This window comes from Octopus bimaculoides, chromosome 26 (assembly GCF_001194135.2).
Source record: "Octopus bimaculoides isolate UCB-OBI-ISO-001 chromosome 26, ASM119413v2, whole genome shotgun sequence".
Lineage (NCBI taxonomy): Eukaryota > Metazoa > Mollusca > Cephalopoda > Octopoda > Octopodidae > Octopus > Octopus bimaculoides.
Genome location: NC_069006.1, coordinates 25,604,760 through 25,611,033, shown reverse-complemented (window position 1 = coordinate 25,611,033; position 6,274 = coordinate 25,604,760).

Sequence of the window (6,274 nt, the reverse complement as noted above, 5' to 3'; positions counted from 1 at the left end):
TTGCATTCATTCCGAAAAGAACGAGTTAGTTGTTGTTGCTGAGATCCAGGTCAGCTTTGATCATCCCATCTGTTTGTATTGTTAAATGTGTCCTTCCTGTTTTTAATATGGCAGATGGTGAGCGAAAAAGAGGTTCAGCTGCTATTTCTAACACCTTGGTTGACCACAAACTGTGTCTCTCTTAAAAGGCACTAGATGTTGTTTAGTCCTCCTGAGTCAGCAAACTTCTGATGAAAGTCGCTCTGACCGTGACCAACTCGTCTTAGCTGTATCTAGAACTGCACTGTTCAGTGTGTCCTTCTGGGAGTGAGATTTGAGATAGATTTGGTGGTGGTGGTGGTGGTGGTGGTGGTGAGGGCGGCGTAGTGTTCGAAGTGCTGAGCTGCGCATTGGTGGTGATGGAGTGTTTGAGATACAAAGATGGCGGAGGGTTGCGTTTCGAAGCATTAAGCTGAATGAGATGATAGTGAAAAAGGAAGATTTCTCTTTCTTACTTTTCTCTCATTTTTTGTTTGTTCTATCGTCTGTTTTGAAAAATATTTCAAAAATCTGAGGCGGAGTTTGTTTAGAGATGTAAGGATTTGAACTGTAGGAGCCGAAGGTGGGAAATATGTACTTGTGTATGTGAATGAGAAGAGAGAAAGAGAAGACATTTTGATAGACGAATTTTAGGTTTAGGAAGTGGTTGAAAAAGATTAACTTGAATTAGAAAGGGGAGAATAGAGAAGAATGTTAATGAGGCTCTCTATGGGTAACGTACGTATGTGTGTGTATTGTAACTTGACTCCATATTGTAATGCGGTGCGTATGGAGTGACTGCAATACCATATTGTTTGGCTGTTGTTTAATACCAATCCTTCCTCTGCCACGCACATACTTATCTATAATACTGAAAAAATAATAACGAAATACATTAAAAGCACAAAGAAAAACTGACGCAGAATAATGTATTTTATTCACGGTGGACTATCAAAAGTCACATCTGACAACTTGTAATGTAATTGACGACAACAATAAGGCAGCAACGGAGACAAAGCATTATTGAGCCAAACTTCAACCTTTCTCAGCCACCAATTAAGTAATAAATATTTATAGCTGCAAGGCAAAAGGAAGTATCTCTAACACATACAGATAATAATCGATGTTAATAATAATAATAATAATAATAATAATGAGTGAATGAATGCAAAAATAATCATAAAAATGGCCGACCGAAAATGCCTTCCTTTCTCTACGAATGAATAAAATTATTCACTATATTTATTAGCTTTCTGCCACACATTACCCACCAGCACCATCGTCATCGGCACCATATCTGTTTAGTTAGATATTTGTTGCACTTGTTTCATATTCTTGTCCGTTTTTGCTTCCTTTTGTGTTGCAGCTTTTGTCGTCATTGTTATTACCACTAAAAAGTGTTATTCTCGTGTTGTTGTTGTTGTTGCTATCGCAGTAGTGTTGCTATTGTTGTGATTGTGTGCTTGCGTTCCTTGTTATTGCTATGTCTCTCCCGTTATGTTTGCCGTGACTATTCAAGTTGCTAATGCTTGTTTGAATAGGTGAGATTAATAGATATAAATCTCTCCAGATAAGTTTAACTCGTGCCGCAAACGTAGCTTCCAGAGATATAGGAACTGTTAGCTAGATGAATGCGAAGTCTTCAGAGATTCCAAACGACCCAATTGTAAGAATTGAAATGTCGTTTAGATAAAGTACCAGGCTACTAGCTTAGTCCGCCTTCCGTTCAAATCTATTCCAGGCGTTTTGTAATGCAGATGAGCAGTTCATATAGGTTTATCTATCTCGTTATTGACAGTTAAGCATCATATTATCTGAATATGTTACTAGGCAGAGAATTGCATCGTATCTGGGGAAAGACGTTTTACAACGCCTCATTTAACATCTTAAAACATTTGACATGTTCCCATGGGTGTCAGACAAGTGGCCATGTTAGCTTAAACCTTAAATGATTGTCAGACTATAAAGAGCGTAGACTTATGTATTTCTTTGACATACAGTGAACGAATGTACGAGAGTTTGTCGAACAAAGAAGGAAACTGGCAACACAATAAACTTAAATGATAGGGAGAAATATGAAGAAGTCCAGTCATTTACAATACTATGATTAAGGTTAGAAAATGGTTGAGAACCACTGTCCGAGAATGAAGCTAGCTCCCTCTCTGCTGCAGCCCCCGTTTTAAGGAGATGCAAGTCTTGAAAGCTGCATGCTGGCCTCTCTAGTGTTGCTGCCAAGAAAATAAGACTGAAAACAGAATAATGATGTTCCTGCCATAATTTCTTATTCCTTTCATCATCATCATCATCACTTAACATCTGTCTTCCATGCTGGCATGGGCCGGATGGTTTGACAGAGGCTGGCAAGTCGGAGGGCAGCACCAGGCTCCATTTGTCTGTTTTGGCAATGTTTCTATGGCCAGATGCCCTTCCTCATGCCAACCACTTTACGGAGTGTACTGGGTACTTTATATATGGTGCCCACATGAGTGCTTTTTCCCATGGCACCAGCACAGGTGCTTTTCAACATGGCACCAGAATGGATGCCTCTCTATGTGGCACCGGCATAGGTGCTTTCTTTACATGGCTCCCGCACGGGTGCACTTTTATGTGGCCCCAACATAGGCGCTCTTTAAGTGAGACACCGGCAAAGGTGTTTTTTTTGTGGCACCAGCATGGGTAATTTTTTTATGCGGCATCAGCATTGGTTCTTATTTATGCAATGCAAACAAACGTGCTTTTTTACATGGTTAATGCTCTGTAAAATGACTGATGCTTTCTTCTGAAGAATACGTAAATTGAGTTCTTCACACCAGGTTAGTATCGCTAAGCAAAATAATAAAATGCAGTTGTGGCCAAAAGGTTAGAACATAGGTTGCCGTGACCCGAAAGGATGAAAAGCAATGTCGACTTTGAACTCAGAACATACAGACAGATGAAATACTGCTAAGCATTCTGCTCAGCATGCTAACAATTCTGCCAGCTTGCCATCATGGTATTATTATTAATAATAATAATAATAATATATGTAAAAATAAGCTTAATTAATAGCACAATTCTAACGTGAACACTTCCTCTTTTTCTCCTTACAAAAAAAAATCCGTAACTTTATTCACTGCTGAATTTGTATTTCTTCAATACGGTGGCAAAAATAATTAGATTTTCTAAAAAGAAGTGGAAAAAAGAAGGGAGAAAAATAACCTGTTACATTTAAAGGATTTCTGATAACAAAAACAACAAACTCCAAAACAATTATTAATTGTGACATTATCGAAAACGCTCCGAGAAATGCGTGCACGGATTAATCAGGCAACGTTGAGAAAAGAAAAGATAAAAACAAAACACACACATAAAAAAAAATATATAAATTAACAGTAAACAAAGCAAAACAAAAATCTGTGTAGTGAAAGAATGTGTTCTAGAATATTCAACTAATAAAAATAATAATAATAATAGTAATAATAGTAATAATGATAATAATAATGATATTAATAATAATGTTGTCATTTATTGAATAATCTATTTGTGTGTTATGTTGCTACAAAGAGAAAACATCTATAATGATATTAATGCAACAAAAAACATGTCTGTAGTAGTAGTAGTAGTAGTAGTAGTAGTAGTAGTAGTAGTAGTAGTAGTAGTAGTAGTAGTAGTAGTAGTCTTTTGTAGTATAGGCACAAAGCATGAAATTTTGAGGGAAGGAAGTGGTGAGTCAACTGAATTAAAGGAAGAACATGAAGCATATTAACTAATAACAGGCTAATCAGATATGAGGTAATAACAATTCAAAGTAAATAACTCTGAAAAATGCTTTTGTGCGTTCACAGAGAATATTACCCTCAGCGGCGCTAGTGTTGTTATATTCGTGAATAAGTCACTAACCAAAATAAGTGGTTCTATTGTTTAGGAAAAATACTATTTACTTGTTTAAGCGTTGTACTGGATAAATTGTGAAAATATCTCAAATAGTTCAAATACTAAGAAATAAACATACTCTGCCAGATTGGAGCCTGGTGCAGCCTTCTGGTTCGCCAGTCCTCAGTCAAATCGTTCAACCCATGCCAGCATGGAAAGCGGACGTTAAACGATGATGATGATGATGTAGTAGATATATACAGTTGGCTTCTTTCAGTTTCCTTCAGCCAATTTCATTGAAAAGGCTTTGGTCAGCCTGAGGCTATAGCAGAAGACACTTGCCCAAGGTGCCACGCTATGGAGCTGAACCTGGAGTCAAGACGTTTAGAAGCAAACTTCTTACCGCATAGCCATGTTGTGCCTATGATATTTCAAGAAACTAACGAGAGTTTGGCCAGAGAGGAAAGTGCCTGTCTTGAAACCCTTCCAACGGGTCCACCACACAACCTATTTTGCCACAGCCACTAAACAGAGAGGTGATGTTTATTATTTAGGTCCAAGGACAGTAGTTCCGAGGAGAAGGGGGTGCAGGTGATATCGTTAAACTCAGTACTTGACTGGTACTCTATTTTTATTGACCTTCGAGGGATGAAAGGCAGAATTGACCTTTGTGTGTCTTGAACTCAGAATGTTAATCAGCCGGAACTAATACTACGGAGCAGTTGTTCCGACGCTCGAACGATTCCGTCAATTGGAAACAAAGCAGACAAAAAAAGAAAAGTAGCCATGTTTTTCTCAGTAGGGATGAAAACCACACACAAACATAAACACAAACTCACACGCGCGCGCAAAGACATATAGAAACGTACACAGGAACCACTCCACAATGCACGCGTACACACACACACAAACTTACAGATTCAAACACACTCACACACAAACACTCGTATACTAAACCAAACACGCACAACACCACACACACGCGCGCGCAAAGACATAAACACAAAACACACACACACAAATACACATACATTCACACATAGACGCACACCATATTCAAACCCACACACACACGCACGTAAGCACACACACACACATGGTACAGACACATATACACTCATACAAACTCACAAATATGCACACACACACACAAATACACATACACTCACAGACGCACAACTTATACCCCCCACCCCCACCCACACACATATATGAGCACATAGACCCGCACACAAACATGCACGTAAACACACACACGCAAAATACATATATACTCTCACACAGACTTACGCATATATATATACAAACCCACATATATATACACTCACACATACCCGCACAGAAACAAACAAGTAAACACACACATACAAGCACGTGCGCACACAAAAATACGCACAACATATATACCCCCCCCCCACGCACACAAGCACACACATACCACACAGAGAAACCCGCACACATAGAAGTACGCGCACATACAACCTACACACATACAAATACACATATACACACAACATATACAAAACGCACACAAATACACACATATACACCTGCAAACACACATACACAACGATCGCGCGCGCATACAAATAGAAGCAGGCAGAGACACACGTAGTTTTCTTGCCTGCTTGCTGTAGAGAGGAAATAAATAAAATAACAAAAAACGTGTTAAATGTTAGCATTTAATATGGCCATTGCTGGTTTCAGCCTTCAAACAAAATATGCGAATGTTTCTGTACTTGCTGGAGATGTAATCTCATTGATAGGACACACACAAGAGAAATTATTTTCTCCCCGTCTTGGATCATTCTCCGTTTCTATATTGGTTTGACCTGAAATGAAACAGATTAAGTTTATTTACCATGCACAACAAATCAATATGCTCTGCAAGATTCGTATTCAACCAACACAGATAAGAAGACACGAACGCTTTTAACAGTTACCGCCGCCATTTTTATTATATCTCATTCTCTGATGGACACCGCCGTTAAAACAATAAATTGCATCTTTGAAATGATTAAGCTTACATTTACTTAGAATGTTAACGGTCTTAAGCATTCTTTATTGATCGACGTTGTTATATGGCGGTTTGGCAGGAATAAAATCTTGTGTTATCGCATTAAGAGCGAATAATAAATAATGTATATTTGTTTCAATATGAGAAGAGATGATACGTGATAGCAATTTAATGGTGAACGAAGAAAAAGATTTAGTTAGGCAATTACTATTAATTAAAGCTGATAATTAACGCTGCTGTTTGTTCTAATTAATAAAGGAAAATGTCTATTTTATACCAATTTGCTTTGTATGAGAAACTGAGATATTAAATAACGTGCTAAGTTAATATTTTCATGGTTTCTAAAGAGACCTTGAGGTTGGTGATTAAGTCTGATGTTTTGTGGTG